Source organism: Sapajus apella, unplaced genomic scaffold, assembly GCF_009761245.1.
Source record: "Sapajus apella isolate SASKATOON/1434 unplaced genomic scaffold, GSC_monkey_1.0 scaffold122, whole genome shotgun sequence".
Classification (NCBI taxonomy): Eukaryota; Metazoa; Chordata; class Mammalia; order Primates; family Cebidae; genus Sapajus; species Sapajus apella.
The window spans coordinates 3544922-3572473 of record NW_022437062.1 but is presented as its reverse complement, the minus strand read 5'-3'; the positions used below and the strand labels follow the sequence as shown (position 1 = coordinate 3572473).

Genomic DNA, 27552 nt, shown 5'->3' with positions numbered 1-27552 from the left:
CCCTTTATGCAGAATCAATGGGTCTTCAGCTGCTCCCTGGAAACAACAGGTTTGCTGCCCTTTACCCACTGGCTTCCAGTTTTATTCTATAGAAGAGAAGAACATGGTGGAGCTATGGGATTTTTCCATTGCAGTGATTGTTTCTTTCCCCAGGTAGATGCTACTGAGAGAAGATTTCTCTGGTCTCCTGCCCTGCCCACACTCTCTTAAGTGCCTAGTGGATGTCAGTGGAAAAGAACCTGTAAGTGGTTGTGGACTCAATTCTTAAGCCTGCAACAATCAGATTTTATATTCTCATGCTTGTCCACAGTGATCCCCTAGAACTTTGTTAGAAATTTTAGCTGAAATCTTATTCATTTCTATGGTACTCAGCATCTATTCGTTACATGTTCTGTTATGATTGTATCAGTGACCATTGCTTTCTCCGTGGAGGTTCCTGTCTTTCCCTAGATTTGAGTCTCTTTCATGGCCATATTAGTGCATTTGCATTGCTCCAAAGGAATACCTGAGACTGGGTAATTTACAAAGAAAAGAGGTTTATTTGGCTTATGGTTTTGCAGGCTGTGCAAGTATGGCACTAGCATCAGCTTAGCTTCTGGTGAGGACTCAAGAAACTTACAATCATGGTGGAAGGCAAGGGGGGATCAGGGGTGTCACATAGTGACAAGACGAACAAGATAGAGAGGAGGAGAACCAGGCATTTTTAAACAACTAGCTCTCAAGTGAACTATTACAGTGAGACTCACACATCACCAGGGGAATGGCATCAAGCCATTCATGAGACATCTGCTCCCACGGTCAAACAACTCCCAGTAGGCCCCACCTCCAATACTGGGGATCACATTCCAACATAAGAAATGGAGGGGACAAATATCCAGACTATACCAGTTACTTCGTAGTGTTGGCTCTCTGATGGTGCAACAGAATTACTATTTTGTGATTTATGCAACTTTTTATTACTTTTATGGTGGGAGTGATGTTCTTTCAAAACCTGCATTTTTAATACACTCCCACAATTTATATGTATCTCTTTAAAGAATTAATAATTTTTTTGTGTGTCTATGACATATTGGGCGTGCTTTTCCTTTTCTTCAGAGATAAAGTATTTGGCATGTTGAGTATCCTGATTCTATTCCCTGGGCTGCTCTGAAGCCTCTTTTTGGAAAAGAAGTAAGCGACATTTTATGTTTATTGTATGAGTAGTTTGGGATGACGGGGATGAGTACATGTTTACTAGTCTGTATTCAACAAGCATGGCAAGCTAGCAGCATCTGGGAAATTACCAGAACAGCAATTTTATTTATTTATTTTTGTTTTACTATAAGTTCTTTGATACATACGTAGAGTGTGCAATTTGTTACATAGGTATACATATGCTATGGTGGTTTGCGCCACCTATTAACCCATCATGTAGGTTTTAAGCCCTGCATGCATTAGGTATTTGTCCTAATGCTCTCCCTCCCATGCCCTCAACCCCTCCACAGGCCCAGTGTGTGTTGTTCCCCTCCCTGTGTCCATGTGTTCTCATTGCAGAACAGTAATTTATAGGCATAGAAACAATGCATGTCTAGGCACATTAGTATTTTTGCCTGCAAACAGCCATAGCATGAAAATTCTGTTTCAAAACATAATACGAAGTGTGGAATTGGGTATAAAGTAGTGTTGTTACTTACAGATACATTAAGTTAATCTAAAAAACAGATAAGGATATTTACCAATGACTCCAAAGAGGTAGATCCTATGCAAATAGCTGAGAAAATAAAATTATTATTATCAATAATTTACTCTGAGGAAGTAGCCACAGCATATCTGCTGAATGTTAACTCTTTAGTGAATGGACTTGCATCAAAGAGTTTAAATTTGTTATTCCACTGATGTTGATATATTTTTAAAAATAATTTCTAAAATATTGTCAATTTCTTCTGTTAAGTTACACATAAGGTATTATTACTTTCTGCTATAGTAGACCAACAGGATATTGTATAAATTATTTAACAAGATTTTCTGACAGATCATAAGTGTAATATGACAAATGTACATTCACCCCACATTTGCAGGAAAATAACAAATTAATTAGTTTTGAAAGTGTCTCTAATTATGTGAAGTTTTGAAGATGAAACACTAAATGTGACATTATTTTAATCTTTTTCTGAAAGTGTACCACTGAGAATAATGCAGGACAGTACAAATAACAAGGGGGAAATAAGATGCACATTAACTTAAATACGTGTGTGAGAAAAATATTACTCTTCAAGCACTGAAAGACAATATTATTGGCATCGGAATGACTCATTTCTCCATTCTATGGCTTTTATGCTCTGTGAGGAAGGCATAGTAAAGAAATGACTCTTCTAACAATACACTGAGTCCCTGCATTAAATAACCACGGAAATTTCATAGCATTTTTACTTCATATTATTTTGAAAAAAGTAACTTTTCCCTCTTTCTTCTTCTCAGTTCTTGAGTATATTAGTAAAGACTCACATTTTAGAGTTGGTCAAGCCAAATAAGATGATACATTAAAGTTTATTTAACTGTTTTGGAGGTTTCATTAATCTTGCTCTTTTGGAGGCTGCCATTAATTATTTTTAAATATTTGAATTAGTTGTGTTTATCATAAATTAGAACCAAGACCTAGTTATACATTCTCATGGAGGATGCAATTAAAAATGTGAAACTACACGAAACAATAGCTAGCTCTTCTGCCAGCTCAGCTTGCTTAATTTTTCAAAGTACTGTTAATAAAATCAACACAACTGATTTGCATTTGTGAGTAGATAAATGGATATTAGAAAAAAGGTTTTTTTGCAATTAGAACAAAATGAAATAAGAAAGAAAAATTCCTTTATAAATGTTATATATCTCTATGTGTATTTGCTTAAAGCAAGTCTTTTTCAAGTTGAGTCTGGAGGTAGGTACCTTCTGAAAAAAACACAAGTATTTCCACCGAAATGAAAAACCACAATTGTTTCATTCCTAATGCTTGACTTCTACCTGGTTTCCAGGACCTTTGCAGCTACAGTTGTACCTTCCTTCAGGGGGTTGTAGGATTCATCTCTGGAATTCACAATAGCCTAGGAGGAGAGAACTAACCTCAGCATTACTCTGATAAAACAACTGAGCAGATCGTTACATAGTGAAACTCACTGTTTCACATTTACAAAGCTCATTCTTGGGCTCAAAGCTTCAAATCAATTTAGAGAGCTCCACTCTTAGATACCAGAGGGAAATCAAGATGCGTGGACATTCAAGGAAAACCTTCAATGTGAAACCTGGAGACACAAAAAAACACATTGATAAATGCAATCTAGGGGAAAGACAACTTAGGCTGGGACAAGAAAACTTCAAAAAATCATCATTGGTATCCTCCAAAAGATAACATCTTGCATTGTTCAAATAATAGGTTACTATAAAAGGAACATCAGAGACAATACGAGTAAAAGTAAAAAACTGACAACAGAAATGAAAAAAAAATTTTAGAAAATGAGGTGAAGAAATCTCCAACAAAACAGATGTAAAAGGAGAAGAGAAAAACAATATGATTGAAAAGAAAATTAGAGGACCCTTTCAGGAGTTCTATAATGTGAAAACAAAATGGAAAAGAGAAAATCATCCATTAAATCATTCAAGAAAATTTTCCTAAACTGAGCCTTGCTTGGTCGATTTCTGGTGCTATCCAGGAGGAGTCTGATAAACAGTTACACCTTCCAGGATTCCTTAGGGGAACTCTATTCAGGGGAAATTGCCAGTGACAAGTTAGAGGCAGCTCTCAGTTCTCTCATTCACTGGAGAGTTCAACACACACAAAACTGTCCTTTTGAAGCATGAAGAACTAACGTGGAAGGCTTTAGTAATTATAATTTGCTCAGAATTGAACACAGTGTATGATAGCATGCAGTGGAAACCAAGTAAATGGTCATTTACTTGTGATATTCCATCCTAGCCTCAGATCATGCCTGAACAGGAGCAGGTCTTAAGGGGTTGTTGTGTTCTGGAGGTTACTTTCTTGGACAGCAGCTGAAATTGAAAGAGATTTGGGTTTAAAATATGTCTTATGAATAGTAAAAGCATTTTTTCTAAATAAAAAACAGGACTCTTAACGTTGCAGATAAAGTTTTCCTGATTTATGAATTTATCATGCAAAACATTTTACAAAGGTATACAAATTAAGTGACATTTAATTTGTTAAAAGGAATAAAGTTATATTGAATTGGATATGCCCCAGAAATTCTAGGCTACCTGCAGTTGCCTTAGGTTATAAATGCAAATATATTTCATTATAATTTTGTTCTACAATCAGTGCAGTGTGTGTAAATTGAAGAATGCTAGACCCTGTGATAAACATCAGTTTCTATCAGTGGCACCTGAGTTCCTATATCCTATTGGAGCCTATGGCTTTAGAAGGCTGAACTTTTTAAAGATGGCCTTTTGGGATCTGTCCATGAAGATTTAAGTCATAAACTTCCATGAAATTTGCTAAGATCAAGCTTCAAATCCCTTTTAAGCACATTGAGAAAGGATCACTTATGACAGTGAGCAACAGAGAAAATGATCTCCTGGGGAAATTTGAAAATTAAACTTTTGTAAGACTACTACTTGTAATAAAAAGTATTACTTTTGTAATCACATCATAAAAATGGGGATAAATTTGTTCACTACAAGACCACCAATGCACCAACTTAGACTATCTTGTTTTTTTTTGTTTTGTTTTGTTTTGTTTTTTTTGAGACAGAGTATCACTCTGTCGTCCAGGCTGGAGTGCAATGGCACGATCTTGGCTCACTGCAGCCTCTGTTTCCCAGGTTCAAGTGATTCTCCTGTGTCAGTCTCCCAAGTAGCTGGGAGTATAGGTGCACACCACCACGCTTGGCTAATTTTTTTGTTTCTTTGAGACGGAATTTCAATCTTGTTGCCCAGGATGAAGTGCAATGGCACGATCTCAGCTCACCACAACCTCTGCCTCCTGGTTCAAGCAATTCTCCTGCCTCAGCCTGGCTAATTTTGTGTTTTTCGTAGGGACATAGTTTCTCCAGGTTGATCAGGCTGGTTTTGAACTCTTGACTTCAGGTAATCTGTCCACCTCAGCCTCCCAAAGTGCTGGGATTACAGGCCTAAGCCATTGCGCCCGGCCATAATTTTTGTATCTTTAGTAGAGATGAAGTTTCACCATGTTGGCCAGGTTGGTCTTGAATTCTTGACCTCATGATCTGCCCATCTCGGCCTCCCAAAGTGCTGGGATTACAGGTGTGAGCCACCGTGTCTGGCTAGACCATCCTGACATGAGTATATCCTAATGTCTCTTATCTTTTTTAAACTGAATTTATCACTATGCGTCTGGATCTTTTCTCATGTTTATTTTTTGTGGTAATGATAATTTATGTTCTTGGATGTGAACTGGACTTGGAATATTGAATTCAGTTTGATCCAGAGAGTCAAGCAGACCATATCTACCTTTACACATTTGAGATTGTAGCATTTGCCATTTCAGATAATTTTGTTGCTCAGAGCACTTGGAAATTTATCATCCATGCTGCATTTTGAAGGCCTGGAAAGAAAGAAAATGTTTGTACATTTTCTTTGAGATAGGATTTATTCTGTTTTTCTGTTCTACTTGTAGGCATATCTATAGCTGGCTAGTCAGGCAAATGCTGTTGTGAATGCAGAATGAGATATCAGTTTTCTAGGAGAACTGAAACAAGCAGCATTTTATTGACATCCAGGTAGATTCAAGCTTCTTATCCTTCAAAATCACCCAGCCTCCTGGCCTGTCATTTCCTTAGAATCTCTGTGCTTCCTGCTGCTCTACTTGCCCTTTCACTTTTGGTTTATTCTCTACTTCCTTGGTGCTCAGAAATCCTTCAACAATGTTTGCAGCACTGCTGAAGAGTGAAACATTCAGATTAACAGTTGGAATCTGTCCTGTTCAACAATAAATTATTAATTGGACAGTGTGGGAAATGAAATATAGTAAAGGTAGGAGAAACTACTACTTTTCCCAATAAACACAACTTGAATATTTAAAATTACTTGTAAACCATGTGTCCAGCTTCTGGAATCTTTACTGAGTGGCATTCCCTATAAAGAGAATCTGATCATCCAGTATGATTTATTTTCCTGATTTCTGTGTTAGGTAAACACATTTTATTTGAGCTGTTACTTAATGTTTCTTGTCCATTTATAATGTCTTTCCTTTCTTCATTTCTTCCTGCCTTCCTTCCTGAACAATTCTTAAGAACTATGTGCGAAGGACTTATGAGGCACAACTTTTATCCTTGAGGAACTTACAAGGGTGTGTGGGAATCAGGGACATGTGAAAGTAATTATAAATAATACAAACTGCTAACAATTGTGGAGATTCCTTTTTATGTGCTGACCACAACTAAGATCACAGAGAACCTCATTTAATTCTCAGAATAACTCTACATGGTAGGTTAATATCACCCCCGTTATAAACGATGAGGAAATAAGTCCAGAGGCTTTGGGTCCTTGATTTTGGTTGAAAAAAGGAGTTTCTTTTCTTTTTCTTTTTTTTTTTTTTTTTTTGGATCCAAAGTACAGGGATTTTTGCACAATGCCTCAAAATCTTTCTAAAGGCAGACATCTAGGTCAAAGGTAATAGGTATACTAAAAGAGGTAGATCAGATCCCCTAGGAATGAACAGAAGGGATGTGGGTGGGTAGGTAGAAAATGTGGGATCAGGAATGATTTTGTGGAATACGTGGATATTAAATTGAGCTTTCAACGACTTTTGGGTGTTGTGTGTGTGCACGCATGTGCATGCATGTCTGTGAGTCTGTAAGGCACCAACAAACCATGCTCCTCACCTTCTTTTTGAGTGTATTCACAGCAACCTCATCTGAGTCTTGTCTAAGCTCTAATCTGAGGCTACTAAAGACTGGAGAGAGTAAATGGTTTGTCAAAAATCACACAACATTTTTTTTTTTTAAGATTATAAAAACCTCCTCTTTAATCAAGGTTTATAACATAACAGATTTCTTGAATAAAATCGAAAGTTTCCAGTACGCTGAAACATAAATCCACAAGTCACCATACGTACAACACCTGGCAGAAAAAAACAAAAACAAGTTTACATGATCTCTGTAACAGCCATGGTCTTAATCTCAGATGCTTCCTCCATTTGTCAAGTGTATTCTGGCTACACAGCACACTGTGGCTTCTGGGTTCACACTCAGCTGAGGCTGTGAGTCCACAGAGCACTCATTAGGCTGGGCTATGGTGGTGGTGGCTCTACTCAAGAAGCAAAGCAGTTACCAGCACACTCAAACAGTGTATTGAATGTCTTTTAAATATCAAAGTGAGAAACAAGAAGGCAACACAAGAATATCATCAGAAAGATGTTAGGAAGTAAGGACAGCTATGTAAAGCTTGAGGCTGAAAAGTGGCTTGCCAGCTTCATTTCTTTGGCTTCTTGGGTAGTGGGCGCCGGAACAGTAAGATGTGAGGTTCTGGTTCACGGATCATATAATGGACCCAACACTGACTCTGTTGAACGCCAAGATTCCTCCATTCAGATTCAGACATCAAATGGGTTTTAGGGATCAGCTTGGCTATGTCCTTGGGCAGCATGACATGCCGATACTCAAACTCCTTGTCGTCGTATTTGTACAAATAGTAAATTTGTTTGTGCGATATGATCGCTCCATCTGCTAGCCTTCAGCCCCGCACCGCCAACCTCCAAGCAACTCCTACACAACATGTTATAGCAGAGCCAGGACTAGAATGAGCATCATGTTTCCATCCATGTAATTTTAACTGGCATTTATGTTGCATCTTTCTTGGACTCCAATTAATTATAGCCCCAAATCAGTTCAAAAAGTGATTGAGAGATTTATGCTCAATTATTGGGGTTATTAACAGTGATTGACTTCCTGTGTCTAAAAGTATACTTATATGAGAGAAATCACTGTACCTATAATTAACATTAAAAATAGAAGCACATAATCAACATGTGACTAACATTGTCAAAGAGACTATTAGCCATCAAATATTTTAATATGAAAAATTTCAGGATATGATAAAAAAGTTAAAAAAAAAAGACGTGGAAAAGAGGTCTTCCAAGGTAATAATACAAGATGTGCAGAGAGTGGGAGTCTTTACTTTGGGGAGTGAAAGGTTAAGACATTATCGGTGTGTCAAGTGCAGATTGTTATTATAATGGGAAAGACAGTCCACCTCCACTTTTAGCTCTGTGCATGCTCAATAATAAGTTTAAATATGTATGCTAGAGCTCAGAAGTTGGTGTTAGCAAAAATCAATTTTATTCACTTTATATATCTGAAAAATCATGAAAATTTCTGTAAAAAAAAGTCCAGCTTATAGGGCTTCATAGATATTAGGTTTATTGTTTTAGTTTTGGGAGAAGACAAGGAATGCTATTTCATTCATAAAAATATCTCTTTCTTTGTGTAAATATATGTATATATACACAACACACATACATCATATCTATGCATATATATGCAAATATATATTAATATGTATGTGTATAGTCATATGAAATTATTATTTAATTGTGTGCTATAAACAGGAATAAAAAGTTGATTTTCTTATTTATGATATTTGCTTTAATTAGTGTTCATTTTATGACTTAAAAAGTTCAGTGCAACACAAAATAACGAATGACTTATGTGTAATGTGGAAGCTTCTGAATAACAAGAGCTTGAGTAATAGCCAGCAATATTTTTTGCTTGAAGATAAGAGTGACCTGGTTTTAAGTTAATTCACCATGATCAACTGTGCTTTATTCTTGGGATGCAAGTTCAGTTCAACATGTACAAATCAGTAAATGCAATTCACCGCATGAACAGAATTAAAAATAAAAAATGATCAACTCAGGAGACACAGAGAAAGCTTTTCATAAAATCAGCAACTCTTCATAATAAAAATTCTCAACAAACTAGGCATTGAAGGAATATACCTCAAATAATAAAGCCATCTGTGAAAAACCCACAGCCGACACCCTACTGAACAAACAAAAGCTAGAAGCATTTCCCTTAAGAACTGAAACAATATAAAGATGTATACTCTCACCACTTCTATTCAACATAGTACTGGTACCCTAGTCAAAGCAATAAAGCAAGAGAAAGAAATGAAACGTATCTGAATAGGAAAAGAGGAAGTCAAATTTTCTCTCTTCACTGATGATGACTCTAAACCTAGGAAATCGTATAGACTCTACCAAAAGCTTCCTGACGTGACAAAGGACTTCAGTAAAGTTTCAGGAAACAGAATCAGTATCCTGATATCAGGATATATATCAGTATACAAAAATCAGTAGATTTCTATACACCAATAAAGATCAAGCTAAGAGCCAAACCAAGAACACAGTCCCATTTAGAATAGCCATCCATACTCAAAAAATATGTAGGAATACATTTAAATGAAGAAGGCAAAAGATCTCTATGAGGACAATTATAAAACACTGTAAAAAGAAATAGAAGATGATACAATCAAATGGAAAAACATCTCATGCTCATGGATTGAAAGAATTAATAAACTACAAGGTTAAGACAGAGTGTGAGAATAGATGATCTTGTACCATTAGGAAGAAAGTAATCAGTGTTTTGCTTTTAAGTTTTATGTTAACCTTAAGTTTTTAATAGATTCCCTTTACCGGACTCAGAAAAATCTGTTTTATTTCTAGTTTGCTGAGAATTTTATCATAAATACTTATTAAATTTTGTTAAATGCTTTCTCTGCATTTACTATCATTTGACTTTCATCTTTATTCTGTTAATGTGATGAAATACACTGATTGATTTTGGATTGTTAAATCAACTTTGCATTCTTGATATACATGCCAATGATTGTGGTATATATCATCTATTTCATATATTGTTGGGTTTGGTTTAATAATATTGTGTTGAGGATTTTTGTATATTATTATGAATGACTTTTATCTTTAATTTTATCCTCTCTCCCCCTTTCAGATTTTGTTTTATGATAGTTTTATTGGATTTGTAGTTAAGGTTATGTGGTTCCATACAATTAGTCAGGAAATGTTTTTTCCACTTCTATTTTGTAAAAAAAAAAGGTTTTATTAGCTTGGTATTATTATTTCTTCCTGAATGTTTGGTAGAATTCTTCATTTAAACCATAAAGGTCTCATTTTTTTTCCCCCTGGGGCAGTGAATTTTATTCCAAATTATTTCCTCTATTAGACATAGGGCTATCCAGTTTTTCTATTTCTTTCTTTGTCAATTTTGGTAACCTGTATTTTTCAAGGAATTTCCATTTCATCTATCTTGTTGACTCGATGGATATAAAATTGTTTAAAAATCTTCTTATTTTATTTTAATAGCTATAGCCCCTGTAGTGCCATTCTCTCTTTTATTCTGAACAATGACAATTGGGTTTTATTCACTCTTGTTTTCTTTTTGGTCAGTCTTAATACGATTATATAAAATGTATTAATCTTTTCAAGGAGCTAACATTTAAGTTGTTTAATGTCTGTATTTTTTGTTTTCTATGCCATTACTTTACTTTTGTTTTATTTCTTATAGATTTAGGGATTACAAGTGCAGTTTTATTACTTAGATAGATTGCGTAATGGGGGAGTCTGGGCTTTTAGCATAACCATCACTGAAGAGTGTACGCTGTACCCACTAAGTAATTTCTTATTCCTCACATCCCTTCCACCCTCCCTACACTTTCAAATCTTCAATGTTTATTATTCCACACTCTATATCTATGTGTACACATCATTTCATTCCCACTTATATATGAAAACAGGTGGTATTGACTTTCTGTTTCTGGGTTATTTCATATAAGATAATGGTTGCCAGTTCCATCCATGTTTCTACAAAAGTCATGACTTTATTCTTTTTTAAAATAACTGAGCAGTATTTGATTAATATATATATTGCATTATATATATTGTATATATACCACTATATATATACACATATACACACCACATTTTATTTATCCAGTTATCTCTTGAAAGACACTTAGGTTATTTTTATATCTTTGCTATTGTGAAGAGTGCTTCTATAAACATATGAGTGCAGGCATTTTTTGATATAATAATTATTTGTCATTTATTTTAAACATTTCTTTTCTAATCAGGAATTCAAATCAATAAATTTCTCCGAAGCACTGCTTTAGCTGTAGCTCACAAATTTTTGTGTTTTTTATTTTCATCATTATTCAGTTTATAGTATTTTAAAAATTTTTATTGTTTTTTTTAATCTTATGGGTTTTATAGATGTGTATAGCTTAATACTATTTAAAAATTTGAGGCTGTATGCATATCTTACTGGTTTCTAATTTTCCACTCTTGTGGTAAGATAAATATTCTGTACAATTTCATTTTTGACAGTATTTTAGACTTCTTTTCAGACCCAACATATAACCTATTGTGGTTAAGATTTTTATGTGAATTTCGAATGGATTTATACTCTGGAATTGTGTAGTGGAATGTTCTATAAATATTAATTTGTTCAGTTTGGTTGATAATGTTATTCAGAGTTCTTATATTCTTACTGATTATTTTTTATTGTATTGGTCTATCAGTTACTGATAGGAGTGTTGAAATCTTCAATTATTATTATGGATTTGTCTATTTCTTCATTTAGTTTCATCAGTCTTTTGGCTTATGAATTTTGTTAACCTCACATATTTATTTTTGCCAAGAACATATAAAATCTGTTTTAGCAGTTCTAAAGTGCACATTATATTAACTATAGTCAACATGTTGTACAATAGATTTCTTAAACTCCTGTCTAACTGAAGTGCTGTAGCCTTCAAACAACATCTCTCTAACTACCCTCCCATCCCCATCCCTAGTAACTATCATTCTACCCTCTGCTTCTATGAGTTTGGCTCTTTTAGATTCCGCAAGTAAGTGAGATCATGTCATATTTGTCTTTCTGTGCCTAGCTTTTTAAAATTAATATAATATCCTCTAGTTTCATCCATATTGTCAAAAATGACAGAATTTCCTCATTTCTTAAGGCTGAATGGTCTTCCACTGTGTATATACACCACATTTGCTTTATGCAGTCATCCATTGATGGAATCTTAGGTTGATGTATTTTGAAGCCCTGTTATTAAGTACATATATATTTGGAATTCGTATTGCTTTTTACTGAATTGTCTCTTTTATTTTGAAAAAATTCCTCTGTATCTCTTCTTGTCAACATCTATTTTGTCTGACAGCCACAACAACCTTTTCCACTCTTTTCTTTCAGTGTATATCTGTTGTCTATATAGCGTGCAGTGTCTTTATCTGCACACTATACTTAGTGTATTTTTAAAAGACAACATATAGTGGAATCTTGCTCTTTAATATAGTCTGAAATCTCTACCTTTTCATAAAATACATTTATAACTAGTGTAATTCTTGACATAGTTGAGTTTAATTCTATCATCTTGGTACTTATTTTTAATTTATACTTTCTGATCTCCCTCTGTTCTTCTTTTTCTACTTTTGAGTTAATCGAATATTTTTTGGAATTCCATTTTGTTTTCTTATTTGTTGACTATTTTTATTACTTTTTAGTGTGTGCTCTAGAGAGTATAATATTTATCTTTTATTTATACAGGCTACCTCCTAATATTACTCTGTGAACAGTTTACACATCTTACAACAGCATAATTATATTTATCCTTCCTCATGTCCTGTGTGATTTTGATACATATTTAACTTTTTTATGTCTTATTACCCTAAGTATGTTGTAGTTTTTTCCTTAAATTGTCTTAATATATATTAAATATATATATGCATAGAAATGTGACTTATGCACAGTATATATTACATATAAAAGTTATGTATTTGTGTATTTAAAAAGGGTTTTTTTTTTTTGGGGGGGGGGCAAGGATGTGGAGAAAAGGCAAAGTTTAAACACTGTTGGTGGGAATGCAAATCTGTTCAGTCCCTGTGGAAAGCAGTATGGAGATTTCTCAGAGAACTATCATTCCACCTAGCAATCCCACTACTGGATATCTACCCAAAGGGAAAGAAATCATTCCACCAAAAATACACTTTTATTGGTATGTTTATTGATGCACTATTCAAAATAGCAAAGTCATGAAGTGAACCAAGGTGCCCATCAACCGTGGAGTAGATTTAAAAAAAATGGTGCATATATACCATTGTATTCTATGGAATACCATGCAGCTAACAAAAGATAAAATCATGTCCTTTGCAGTATCATGGAAGTAGCTGGAAGCCATTTTCCTAAATGAATTAATGCAGAGAGAGAAAACCAAATATCACATGTTCTCATTTATAAGTGGGAGCTAAAGAATGAGTACACATAGACATAAAGATGGAAAAAATAGACACCAGGGACTCCAAAAGAGGGGAGGGAGGAAAGGGTTGAAATTCTATTCATTGGGTAATGTGTTCACTATTTGGGTGACAGGTTCAGTGGAAGCCCAAACTCCAGCATTATGCAATATATTCATGTCTGCACACATATCCCGAATCTAAAGTAAAAGAAATAAAAAAAATTAAAAAGATTTTAAATATTTACCCAGATAGTGGATAAATATTAATTTTTAATTTCCTTTCTGATGGTTTTTATTTTCTCACATGGATTCTGGCTTATAAGTTGTATCATTTTCTCTTATACTAAAAAATTTCTATTAGAGCATCTTGTGAAACAGATTTTTGAGGTGTATCTTTTCTACCTTGTCTGTCTGAAATGTTTTTATTTGTGAGGTATATATTTGCTATCTACAGCATTCTGTTTTTGTTTTCAGTACTTTAAAGATATTATTTCATTGCCTTCTGGTCTCCTTTTTTTGATGAGAAATCAGTAATTATTCTTACTACTCTTTCTTGTATGTAATGTGTCCCTTTTTTCATGGCTATTTAGATACTCTCTCTTATTGTTTTTTAGTAGTTTGGCTATGTTTTGCCTATAAGGACTGTCTTTGTATTTATCCTACATGAGACTTGCTAAGTTTTTTTTTTTTTTTTTGATCTGTGGGTTGATATATTTGATTAATTTTGAAAAATTCACAGCCATTATCTCCTCAAAATTATTATTCTGCCTCATCCTTTTTCTGGAACTCCAACCATACATATATTATATGATTTGCTGTCTTTAAATAGGTCTTGGATTTCCTGCTTAGTTTAAGATTTGTTTTTCCCTTGTGTTTCAGGTTGGATGATTTCTATTGTCTTGTTTTCCAGTTCACTGATCTTTTCCTCTGATGTGTCCAGTATGCTCTTATACCTATTGAATGAATTTTGCATTTCTTACATTGTTCGAGCATTTCGACTTGGTTCCTTTTTATAGTTTTACATTTCTTCTAAAACTTTCAATCCCTTCCTGCATCACATTTTACTAGATTCTGTGGCACGCTTATCGTAGTTATTTTAACATTTTTGTCAGCTAAATCCAACATCTGGGTCATCTGTCAGCCTGTTTCTGTTGATCGTCATTTCCACTATTCATCACATTTTTCTACTTTTTCACGTGTTGTGTAATTTTTGTTTTATGGCAGTCATTTTGTGTCAAGAATAATAGCTACCACCAGTCAATGTCATTTTCCTTCCTCTATCAGGCTGCTAGGGTAGGTGCTGAATCAATCTAATCTGTAGTTGAGCTGAACATAAGCTTAGTGGTAGATTTAGTTAGATTCAGTTCATCACCGGAATACTTTGCAGTCAGGAGCAGTACTTCCCTTTCAGCCAGTCCTAAGATATAAACACCGGTAATTCTCTGCAGATATTCCATGTTTTAAAACTCAACTCTTAGCTTTTTAAGTCATTGGGAATTATTTTTGGTCTCCAGACCTGTCCTGGTTTTCTGAACCTGAGGAAATTTCTGTGTACCCTTCTTTCCTGCTGCCGGCCTTCAGTGGGATACTACTGCCTTGAAGTCAGTGAAGGGTGCAGTTAATATCTTGCAGAATTCAGGAGAACTTTCTGTCCTACTCACCCACCCGCTTCCACTTCTGCAGCCTTTGGTATCCTCTGTCTTCTGATTCAGTTAAAGCCTTGTTGCTGGAGAGGAGATCTCTCTCAGTTCTCTTTTTTGCTCCTCCTTTTAGCATACTGTCCTCATGAACTTAGTGAAGACCTCGTGGAAACGAGTTGGTGCGTGGATAGAGATTCACTCTGTGAACCTGGCCTAAAGGAGCTGGGCTCCTTCAGATTGCAGTCTATCACACTAACCCACATTCACCTTTTGTTAAACCTTGTGCTGGTTTCTCCTTACCTCCCTCTATAGAAGATGAGTTTCTCTTTCTACTTCTACTATTGTTCCCTAGTGATAAAAGTAGCCGTGCTATTTTCTTTTTGGAAAGACTTGTCCCTTTTAAAATGTAATTCCTTAGTTTAAAAAAAATTGTTGGCTACTAAAAATACAAAATTAGCTGGGCATGGTGGTGCATGCCTGTAATCCCAGCTACTTGGGAGGCTGAGGCAGGAGAATTGCTTGAACCTGGGTGGTGAAGGTTGCAGTGAGCCGAGGCCATGCCATTGCACTCCATCTCAGGCAACAAGAGTTGTCCCCAAAAAACAAAGTATAATTTGTACTTTTATCATTTGTGATTCAATTTTTAGGGTGGGGATAATTGTGTTATTTTGATGTTGCTTTAAAAAGTTGCTGCAAACTTAGTGTTTTAAAACAACACACATTTATTATTTTACAATTCTGGAAGTAGGAAATTTGAAATGACTTATGGGGCTAAAATCAAGGTGTTAGAAGTCACGTTTCTTTTGGAAGCTCTACAAGAGAATCCATTTCCCACCCTTTACCAGCTTCTAGAAGCTTTCTGCATTCCTTGGCTCATGGCTTCAAAGATCACTTTTCCAATTCTGTCATTACAAGTCTCATTTCCTGACTTTGACCCTTTTACCTCCCTCTTACAAGTACCCTGTGATTATGTTGGGCCCACCTGTATAATATATAGGATAATATCCCCATTTCAGAATCCTTCACTTCATCACATGTGCAGTGTGCTTTTGTCATTGTAATAGTCCTTTCTCATTCTGCTATAAAGAAATACCCAAGGCTGGGTAATTTATTAAAAAAAAAAAAGAGGTACAATTGACTCACAGCTCTGCATGGCTGCGGAGTCCTCAGGAAACTTGCAATCATGGCAGAAGACAAAGCAGAAGCAGGCATCTTCTTCACAAGGCAGCAGGAGAGAGAGTCAGTGCCAGCAAGAGAAATGCTAGACACTTGTAAACCCATCAGATCTCATGAGAGCTCACCCACTATCACCAGAACAGCATGGGAGAAACTGCCCCCATGATCCAATCACTTCCAACCAAGTCATGGGGGATTACAATTAAAGATGAGATTTGGGTGAAGACACAGTCAAACTTGGTCATATACAGTCACATATTCACAAACTTCAGAGATTAGGACATCAACGCCTTTAGAGGATGGTATTATTTAGCTTACAGTAATGGCCTACTGCAACTTCCTATTTCTTAACGGAAATTGGATGATCAAGACAGTATTTAAAAAATATTTTGTATGTATCTTTCACAAAGAAAAATCTGTTATAGGTAATGCAATAAAACAAATGCTTCATCATGATTGACAGCTAAGCATTTCTCCTTTTCCATAGTAAATCAAAGAAAGAAATCTGATTTAATAGAAAGAGCACAGGCCTTAGACTCAAGACAGACTGCAGTACTCAGGCTTGGCTACACTGGTATTGTTGCTTGCTTTGATGTTTTGTTGGTTCAAATGGGAGATTGTTATCCTTTACAGATTTGCTGTGATTACTATATTCAATGCCATGGGTAAAGTTCTGATTACTAATAACACAGTAGTTACTCAACACTTGAATGTTAATTCACTTTTATTTTTTCTTTATTTATTTAATTTATTAAATTAGAAGAATGAGAATAGAGACTTAGATGTGTAAAATACATTAGCACCAATGTCAAAGTTGAAAATTTTCCTTTGAAATACTTTCAATTATTGTGTGTGACCTTTACCTTGTTAGAATAGGGGTTTGGCTCATTGATAGGAAAACACATACAGGTTTGAAGAGCTCTACGCCATATAATTGCATATGTTGCCACAAGGATGCCAATCGTAAGGCACAGAGCTCTGCATCCTCTCTCTATGCAGTTCAGACTCAGTATATGTACATGGTGGAGATATGTCTGTGCTTCATTTTTTTGACCCTTACTTGTTTCCACAGCAGTGGCCACCGAAGAAATGTCCCTGAATATAATTTTATGTCATTGTCATCAAAGTAACTTGGCAATGAATGACTGATAGAGTAACATCAGAACCTCATATACAGATCTTCCCTTTGTGGGCAGTTTTACTCCTAATAACTACCTACCCAGCACAATTAGTCATTTCAGTACTCTATATTTTAGAACTATTCACATGTGGTTTATAAATAGCTGGATTAAAAAAGTGGTTTTGGCTTAATAATGCCCTCTATTTTAGATGACACTAAGTACCCTGTTATTGCTAGGAAAATAAATAATAATATACCTTATATAAAATGCAAATTCCAGGCCATTATTATTAGATCATCCTATGGGATAGGGTTGAGAAAACATTACACTTAAGTAAAAGTATGAGTGGTAATTATACCTCTTAACTTGTCTCATAATTAAAACCTTTATAAAAGAGAGAATTTCCCAGAATTAGTTTATAACAACTCTTGTACATTTTTGTTATGTCCATTTTTACATTTTGAGTAAAAAATCTACAAGAAAATATTGTGTAGCATCAATTTCCAAGCACAACTGAAATCGACATGTTGCTTTTACTTCTATTCTTTCCTAAACAAAGTTCATGCATAGGAGCAAAGCACTTCCAGCCACTCATTTATCCTGATGGGCAGGCTGCAGAACATAGATATAGCAATCTGCTTGGCTGATTCCTGCTACACATTGGGAGTCATGGAATAGGTCTCAGCAGGTAGAAAGCTGTGCACCCACGCACTGCAGAATGCTGTGATTACAGCAGGTAGGTGGCTCGGGTAATGGGGAACTTCAGAGAAGTAGGGGTTTGGCTTAATGTGATGTATGATTTATTGGAATTTGTGGGGACACACACTATAATTGTGTGGTTGGTGTAAAGTCTGATTGTTGTATCTTTCATGCCCTCTGGAAGCCAGCCCCCCATGTAACTGATAACCCACTGGAGCTTTTGTTGTGAGTGCAATTGAAACATATGAAATGAATAGCAGCTGATTAATTGAAGCAGGCTACATTTTTGGAAAACAAATCAGAGTGATTTGCATGAATCACAATTTGTTACATAATACATTTTCTGGGCACAAATTACCTTTTTAAAGCCTAAGACACATATATACACAGTGGAACAAACAGAAATATAATAAACTGGGCTATAGCTACATAATTCACATTGAATACGGGATGCCAAAACTGATGTGAAACAAATGATTTTCCAATAAACGACTCAGGCAGAGCCGTATCTGTTCTAAAATTTCAATTGAATATTATTTATAATACCAATAATTCTTCACGATTGTTAACCATAGGATGATGAAACAATTTGTATTACATATTAGTTTTGGGGGTTTGTGCATTCCCAAGTTGGGAACCGATTTGTAGTCATGTCCCAGATGTAGTAAATAAATAGTAAGTCTGAGAGAGGTACTTAGATGAAGGAAAACTTTCAGGGATCAATCACTTTTACCTTTTTCTAGTTTCAAATAAAAACTGAACTGGTAAAAATAGTATTGTCAACTTTAAATGCAAATATCATCATCATCATCATAATATCTTTTTCTGGGTTTAAAGTCTATAACAGATTTTAAGAATAGTTTATTATTTTTCTTATACTTATTAACTGTATTGTGTTTGCTACTAAAAACCAGTCTATGCAAATACTAAAGCAAACAGCTGATTTCAACCTTTATTAATAACAACTTTTAATATTGAATTATTTTTCTTAGGTGTATAAACATATGTGTGTGTATGTCTGGTACATATATTGTCTCAGGTGTATATTACATATATATTAGTGAAAATTATTAGCAAATTATTCTTACAGTATCTTAGGTACACAAAAACATATTGCAAAATGGGATTGTACCATATATGTTAACATGTAATTTTCTTTTTTACGTAACAAAAAATAAAAAATTTTTTGGGTTTTTTTTTGTATTTTTCAATGTCAACAAATATACATCTACATCATTATGGAATATCATTGATTTAATTAACTACTTCTTATCCTAAATTTGTTTTCACTATAATAAATATCAATCAACATCCATATACATAAATCTAAACATACTTGTTTTATACTTTTGTTGGAATAAATTTCTGAAAGTGGAATTAGTGAATCAAAGTATATGTAGATTTTGAAAACTTTGGTTTATATTACAAAATCACTTTTCAGTAAGCATATCAGAATCAACCCCCAATTTTCTTAATTCTCTTAACATTTAACTACAAATGTTAATATCTTCTATAGTCCTTTCCTCCAATTCTTCTCTTCCTTCTTTCCTCTTATTCCTCTCTTCATTTACACAAAGAGCAAAACACCGTTTAAGCGCAAAAACTTTTCTCACTTAATAGAAATTTACTTAATCAAATGATGAATTTAAATAATTTATAATCTGTGCATTAATTTACTCCAGGAAAGAGAGCCACTTACTTGTCTTTGGAATTTTAGGATTCCATGCTTTTATTTCTGTCCATGCCATCTTGTTCCTGTTAGTGAGCCCATTAAAGACACTTTCTTAAGGAAAATCAAAATATAGACTTTAAATATTTCGTTTCTTTTTCTTTTTTTAGTTTTGCTCTTGTTGCCCAGGCTGGAGTGCGATGGCCTGATTTGGCACACTGCCACCTCTGCCTCCTGGGTTTCAGCGATTCTCCTGCCTCATCCTCCTGTGTACCTGAAATTACAGAAGCCTGCCACCATGCCCAGCTAATTTTTTGTAGTTTTAGTAGAGACAGCATTTCACCATGTTGGCCAGGCTGGTCTTTAACTCCTGACCTCAGGTGATCCGGCTGCCTTGGCCTCCCGAAGTGCTGGGATTATAGGCGTAAGCCACTGCACCCAACCCTATTTGATTTCTTGTAAAAGGAAATGAATATACTATAAAGCTCCTAGACCCATGTTTTGATCACTAAACGTCTAAAGTGGCTGCCAAACATTCGTAAGTCGAGAAGAGAATGGCCCATGGACTCTCTCTCTCTCTCTCAATTCACTAGTTTTTGTCAGCTAGGGTTCACCACCAGAAAAGCAGAATGCAATCCAACAGATATTGGCTTGAGCCTTCATTGAAACTTTTACTCTCTATTTTTTATTTGTATGTGTTTTACTCCTTCTTGAAAAGGATATGTTAAAATTTAAATATGTATCAAATTAAGATATTTTGAAAGAAATCCAGAATGTTTAGAAGAAGTAGAAAATGAACAAAAATAATTGTCGTTAAATGGAAAGTTAGAATTTGGGGAACTTTTGGCTAATTAAAAAATGTTAGAAAATCTCAGAATTTTTTTCTTTCCAAGTGGCCACAATTATATGAACTAGAAAAATTGCATTCTTGGGTTTCTGTTTTTTTCTTATTTGTTGAAATGATATGATATTCTAAGATAAGTACAGTAGCATTGATAGTTGCTTTGTTTTTAGCATTAATGATTTTTAGTAAGATGATTATTTTTTCTTAAACGTGAATTTAAAGGTTTGTGTGCATGAAATTCTAATATATGATCGTATTCATCTTTAGCTTTTTGTTTTATTTAGCCAAATGGGTTTTCCACTTAATGATACAGACACACTGGGGAAATAAGTTTTATTTAATTAGAGTGGCCCAAGGCAAAATTGTGGCCAAAGTGGGATTGATCTTAGGTATCTTCCTAACTCTAATTTCCTCATTTATCATTTTAAAACTACTGGACGTATAGAATATTCTAGTCATTGTGATAGGAAGAAAAGATAACTTATCTGTTCTTAAAAAGTTCTCAATTAGCCAGGAAAAATGAGGGAAAACTGCCTTGGATTAAACAGACTTCCATGAAAGAGCAACTTGTGAAAATCTTAGGCTTCAAGAAGAGCATGACGCTTTTAAGGAACTGCAAGATTCAGTTGAGATTTCTTTCATTTCCTTCATTTAACCTACTGACTCCATGATATGGCATGCAGGGATCCGAATCCACACGATTTTCCCTTAAGCAGCAGATTCAGCTCAGAATCTGTTTTCTCCTCCCTTTTCATGAGATTTTTCTCCATTGTAGCTCTTTGTTGGGAGGAAACTAACATCTCTGTGTCAATATTCACCATTGACTTATAGGATATTGCACATGTTATCTTTCTTGGGGCTAGGTGTTTACAAAAAAAGGGACATTGCCTAATGGACCTTTAACAGTGGAATTTCAGGCAACAGCAGCAACCTTGTTCTGGAGGTATTTTGGGGCTTCTCACATTGTTCTCCCTAAGCAGCATTTATTCTGGCCACAAGTAAGGCTAACTGCTTAAAAGAAATCTTCTTAATGGAAAGCTTTTATAAAAAAGAAAAATTAAGTATATCTAGTTGTGAGTTACACATGTGCTGTGTATAAGAAGTTATTGTAATGTTGTTCACAAATCTATCCAGAAAACGGATTTTCTTCTCTGTCTGATTACCTTGCTGAGTACAGGTAACCACTACTGGCTTTGGTGATTCTCCGGAGGGTACATATACTCAGATATACTTAAGCTGGTTCAAGACAAGAGAATAATGGCTGCAGTGATTTAAAACTGAGCTTCCTGTCCCATGAAAACATTCTGGGCTGGCTGGCATGTGTCTTCTGCTAACACGCCTGTGAGTTAAGATGCTTCCTGTTGTAGGTCATAGGGGCTGGCGCCTGCAGAGCTCCTGGTTTTGGCTTAGGCTTGTTTTACACATTATTGTGGATTAAACTTGTTGGTACCAGTTGCATCTTTCCCATTAGATGCTCATTAACAAAACTCCAGATACCCATTATTCATCACATCGTAACATACTGGATGGCAGTTAACTCACCTAAAGTTTTCATATTTGATAACTTCCTTATTCATGTTAATTGGGTTACTTGGAATTTTCCATCAATCATGGCATCTCAGGCTTTGGCTCTTCTGAAAGAATCCATTTGTGAGACATATATTACATACTAGATGTACAGAAGCAAAATTAAGTTTAGGACCCAATTTTAAGGATGACTCATGTCTGCTTTGACTGAAGTGGAGGGCACAATTTGGTCCCTTGGTAGATTCCTCCTCAAAAGAGAAAAATAAGTGTGAGAGCAATCACCTTTACCTCAGCTCACCTTACTGAAACTCCTGTGATTCATGGCACTATGAGAAACAATTTATGTTCAAGGAGACTTTGAAAGAATACTTACTGCAGGGAGCAGCGTGAGGTGAAAGATAAAATCAGAGGGTTTGGATAATTGAGTTCAGATCTGGCACTTTGAGTAGTATTGAGATTCTGCACTTTTATTCCTCATCTGTACACCCCAATAGCTAACACTAATGTTCTCTTTGGATCATTTCAGCTCTTTAATGTGGTCAGAGTCTGTTAGTAAGAATGCTCGAGGTTTGGGGAAGGGTCATGTTTATTCTCTCAGCCTTGCTGTAAATAGTCCCCATTTCTATTCACCTATATTCTCCATTTTAAAGAAATGCATTGTTCTTTTATTCTCAGTGACTGTTTTCTCATTCTAACTTTAATCTAAAATGCATGCTCTGTTCTTCTCATTGTGACATAATTTTAAAAAATTATTCTCAGTTGAAAAGAGCGAGAACACTGGTGGCGTGCATTTTGCCTTTTTTTCTACTGCTATCATTAGGAATGGCTACCACTTAGATACCTCATATTCTAATGAAAGATAAACTCAGCAGAGGACATGGGCTCAGGCTGCCTTTGTTGATGGTGCGGGATGAGCACCTGAGCATGCTGTGGTTGAGCTAAACCATAGCTGTGTCTGCTCACTGGGCAGACTCAGGAGATATCTTACTGGTTCACACTTCTTCAAGGTCAGGTAAATAAGTGATTCCTACAGCCCAAATTTCTTCTTATGCCAACATGCTCCCAGGATACTAAGTAGGTTGCCATAGGACCCAGATAATAATTCATTTCGGGTTTCCAGGTTGCTAAGAGCTCCAGCGATTTTCCTGTGTGTGGCCCATATTCTCTTCAATCTCACTCAGCTATTTCACTTCTGAGGTCTTGCTCTCAGATCTGCATATATTTACATGTTTTAGCCTGTAAGCTTTTTAGCTACAAATGACATAAAATAGAGGTCAGCCTCTGGCAATATAATTTTCTTTATTTCCTTTTTTGCTTACTCTAACAAATAAATAAAAACACAAAAAAGGAGAATAAAAAGAATAAATAAAATAAAGTCTTTGTGTAGAAGTCTTTTAACTCTGGCAGACAAGACAACTGTTGTTTTAGTATTACTACACAGAGGGCAGCATTGTATCTCAGCTTCTAAGGTGCTTTGCTCTAAGCTGATTTATCACTACTATGCATAGAAGGAAAATGGTAGAACTCAAAGGTTAACTGACTTATGATCTCTCCCAGTTAGGCTGAATTTCAAGACAGCATAAAGATTCAGAAAATGTTTCTGGACCCTATTAAATAACTAACAGTACAATCTGGTTTTTGATGTTCTCAACATGGTTTTGTTAGTAAAGGTATGGCCAGTAAAAATGAGTGGGTCAGTCCTTTCTACCTTCACGGTCATTGTGACTCCTAACCATCAAATCACATTTTTACAGTGATTTTTTCTTCTGAACTTACATTTTTATATTTTCATTTATTTAACTCTTACGTTACTATTTTTAAAATCAATTTCAGTCTCCTTCCAGAGTTGGTACTATACAGTATCACTCGAACTTTTCAAATACTTTCAGTTTTGTTTCCTTTTTAATGTTTACTAGCCAAACTTTGTGCATAGGTTTGGGAATTAAGAAGAAATGCTGCCAATTTATAAATACAGTAAAATATTCTGTGTTACACTTGTACTGTTAGCCTGTATGGCACATTTGTGTAAATTAGAAAAGGTCTCTCTTTCCTTAAGACATTTTCCCGCTATCTGCAGAACAATACTCCTAATAAAAAAAATCTGTGATGGCTATGAATGGTTCTTCCTGGAGCTGGCCAGTGCATAACCTGTACCACCATGTGCAGGATTCTCGAAGAGTCCTAAACGTCTTAAAAACAATCTTTAACTGAGAATTGTTGTCCTAATTTAACTGTACAGTTTCATCAAAGGCATACCATCTTCGTAGATTGACTAGGACTACTGAAACTTGAAATGCAACTTGAAGTTTGATAGGAGATAGTGCTCCACCAATGATTGAAATGATTGCTAGCTAGGGTAAAAAAAAAAATGAATCCCTTTCTTAGGCTGTAATGTAAAGCTCCTTTACTCACTCAAAAAACAGCAGAGGCATGAGGCCAATCTTTTCCGAAGACATTGCCTCCGGAAAAATGAAACCCCCATGTTAAATAAAGAAGTCTGTAATATTTGGCATATTATAATCTACATTTGCACAGCATTTAAAATTACATCTGATGATTAATAAATCGTCCATGTGGAATGGCATATGGATATCACCGAAAGGTTCTCTGAGTACTACTAAAATCTTCAGGGTAGAACATTAGCATGTTTCTGGTCGGGCGCAGTGGCTCATGCCTGTAGTCCCAGCACTTTGGGAGGTCGAGACGGGTAGATCATAAGGTCAAGAGTTGAAGAATATTAGCATGTTTCCAAGGTTTGATTCCCATTTTATTTCCAAAATATGAACAACAGTAGATCAAATGTTTACCTGTATTAATGGCTTCAGCTAATTCTCCCATTAATTCTTAGAAGACCATAATGGGAACCAAAGGTTATGATCTAGATTTAATGCCATTCTAGTTATATCCTATTATATATTAATGCTTTTGTTAGGGCTTTCTGGACAAATTATTAAAAATGTCTCCCCATTGCTTACGCTAGAGGATAAAGCCTGAATGCTTTAGCAAGGCACACAACACTTCTCTGGCCAGGTTAACCTTCTGGGCCTTTGTTAGTGTAAGCAGTTGGGTGAGAGGCCTGGGCTGTCTTCTGGGCAGGGAACTTCAGAATCTGGCTCATGCTCTGAGTGGAAGAATGATGGGGAACTAATGCTTGTGTCCTCCATAAAGGTGTGTTCAAGGATAGATGGAATGTTTTGAACTGAATTGGAAGAGGACACTTTGCCGTGAAGATGAGGTGGAATAAGAGAAGGGGTTCTGGAGGCAGCACTTACAGAAATTTTTTGACAGCTGAAACCTGATCTGTGGGCAGATTGTATTTAAATTTTTGGACACTTCCCTCTTCAACTGTTTCTCTCGTAACTCCCACCTTCACTGTATTTTAGCTGTAACAATTGATAATCTTCCCTTTGCCTTGAAAATTCTTTCCATCTTCCACCTTTTAAACATACTTTTTTAAGAACCAAGTCCACTACTTCCATGAATTATTCCTTTCTGCTAACCCTTATACAAATATTGATGGTGGCATGTATCCTAAGACACTGTAAGTATTTATTTGCAGTTGACCTCCTCTTATAAACTGTTAGCTCATTGAGGGCAGGACAAATTCTTCTTTAATTGGTGTATCCCTGTGGATGGAACCTAGGATGCACTCAGTAAAGTTTGTGGAATAAATACATGAATAAATAAAAATTCTCATCATTGATATCTATACTCTGTTCTTACACCTAAAAAGCAGTCCCAATTTTATCATTGAGCCACAAGCATTTATGGGAACCTTCAATGTGCCAAAGACTCCTGCTTGCAGGTGTTTTGGCAGATGCAATGGCTTACATATGAGACACAGACCTCATCATAGACAAATTTACAACTTAATTGGGGAAACAAGATATATGTTTGTGAAATCAGTAGGAAACAAGCAAGGTACTGCCAATTTGTTTGGTAGAAACCAAGTTAGGAGTGAGAAAAACCACAAGTGAGTAAGACATGGTTTGAAATAACTCCTTCTAGGAACACCTTCTGCTGGAGTAGGTAAAGAAATAAAAGATCATAGACATGAAAGAAGAGTATCTCCATATTAATACTGGAAGGAGTTTGAGTACTTAACAAGAGACAGTTGAAGTCCCTTAAAACCCTGAGGTTTCTCATGACTGTGAGACAATACCCACATTGCGACTGATAATGAATGTCACTCCAACAAAAGGAAGAACATGAAAATATCTGAGAATATGTCTCTGTCATCAGCACCTGGGCCTCGTGGAGAGCCAGCTAGTAGACAGTCGCACTAGTTTTTGATTTTCTCTCCTTTCATTTTGCTTTAGACAATGGCGTTTAGTATCCAAAACAGCCCTGGGAATAATTTTGTTCTTCTTCTTCTCAAATCAGATTGTGTACACATTCCACTAGTTCTTACCATTGAGGTGAAATTGCTAATCAGAAATCCCACAATCTGTGGTAGGCCATTGCTAACAAGCATCACTAGGGTGGGGTGCTTGAGTCATTTGAAGCTGACTCAAAATCCTATGATAATAAATTTCCATTTCTGTAACCACCCATATATTTTCTTGTGTAACCAAATAGTTCTTTTTTCTCACAGTTTGTGGGGGATAATTACTTTCCTATAAGGCTAGCCTATAAAAGGAAAAAAAAAAAAAGAGAATGTTATTGCCATCATACTGTGGGATTCCTATCATTTTCTTTTGATTCCTACTTCACAGAAATAAGGGCTGATAAAGCCAGCATATGACTAAAGAGCACTTTCTGGGCTGGGGTTGGTGGCTTGTGCCTGTAATCCCAGCACTTTGGGAGGCCGAGGCGGGCGGATCACCAGGTCAAGAGATCGAGTCCATCCTGGCCAACATGGTGAAACCCTGTCTCTACTAAAAATAAAAAAAAATTAGCGGGTGTGGTGGTGTGCGCCTGTAGTCCTAGCTACTCTAAAGGCTGAGGCGGAAGAATCGCTTGAACCCAGGAGGTGGAGATTGCAGTGACCCAAGATTGCGCCACTGCATTCCAGCCTGGTGACAGAGCAAGACTCCGTCTAAAAAAAAAAAAAAAGAGCACTTTCCGAGACAAGCATTTTAGCTCAGCACCCTGTGGCATCACTCACATCCAAGCCAAGTGCTGAAATGGTGTGCGTACTTACAGTTCTGCCTAAATGTGGTAATTAAAGGGGAAAGAGCCATTTGTTTCTTTCCTTTGATTTTTCAAGTTGAATTTATTCTTGTGTGGGTAGAAAAAAGAGAACATATATTAGCAGAATTATTTTTTTGCTTTCCATTTGTATTCTCATTTAGCTCAGCCATTTACTTCATTTTCAGATTATCCGCATAAATAAAGCCATTAAGGAATCATGCCTGGAGCAAGCAGAGACCAAACAGACTCACACAAAGATGGAAATGCAGATGAGTGATTTTGTTAGCTAATCAGTTATCAACTGTTTTGACAAAGAAATTTATGTTTTTATTAAAATACCTGTATATATTTCCTCATATACACTCTGACTCTTATTGCTGGATATTTCTGTAGAATGTCACATTTTTCACACCTCTCTTTACCCAGTAATGATTGCTGACAACAACCTAGGCTCTGTCACTGTTTGCGGTCACCCCTGGCTGCTAAGAG

At 35.6% G+C, this 27552-nt stretch overlaps 1 pseudogene; it reads right to left on the bottom strand.

Annotated features, from left to right (window-relative positions):
* Positions 1-7326: 7326 nt before the first annotated feature.
* On the bottom strand, positions 7327-21980 carry LOC116538768 (annotated as a pseudogene).
* Positions 21981-27552: the final 5572 nt, after the last annotated feature.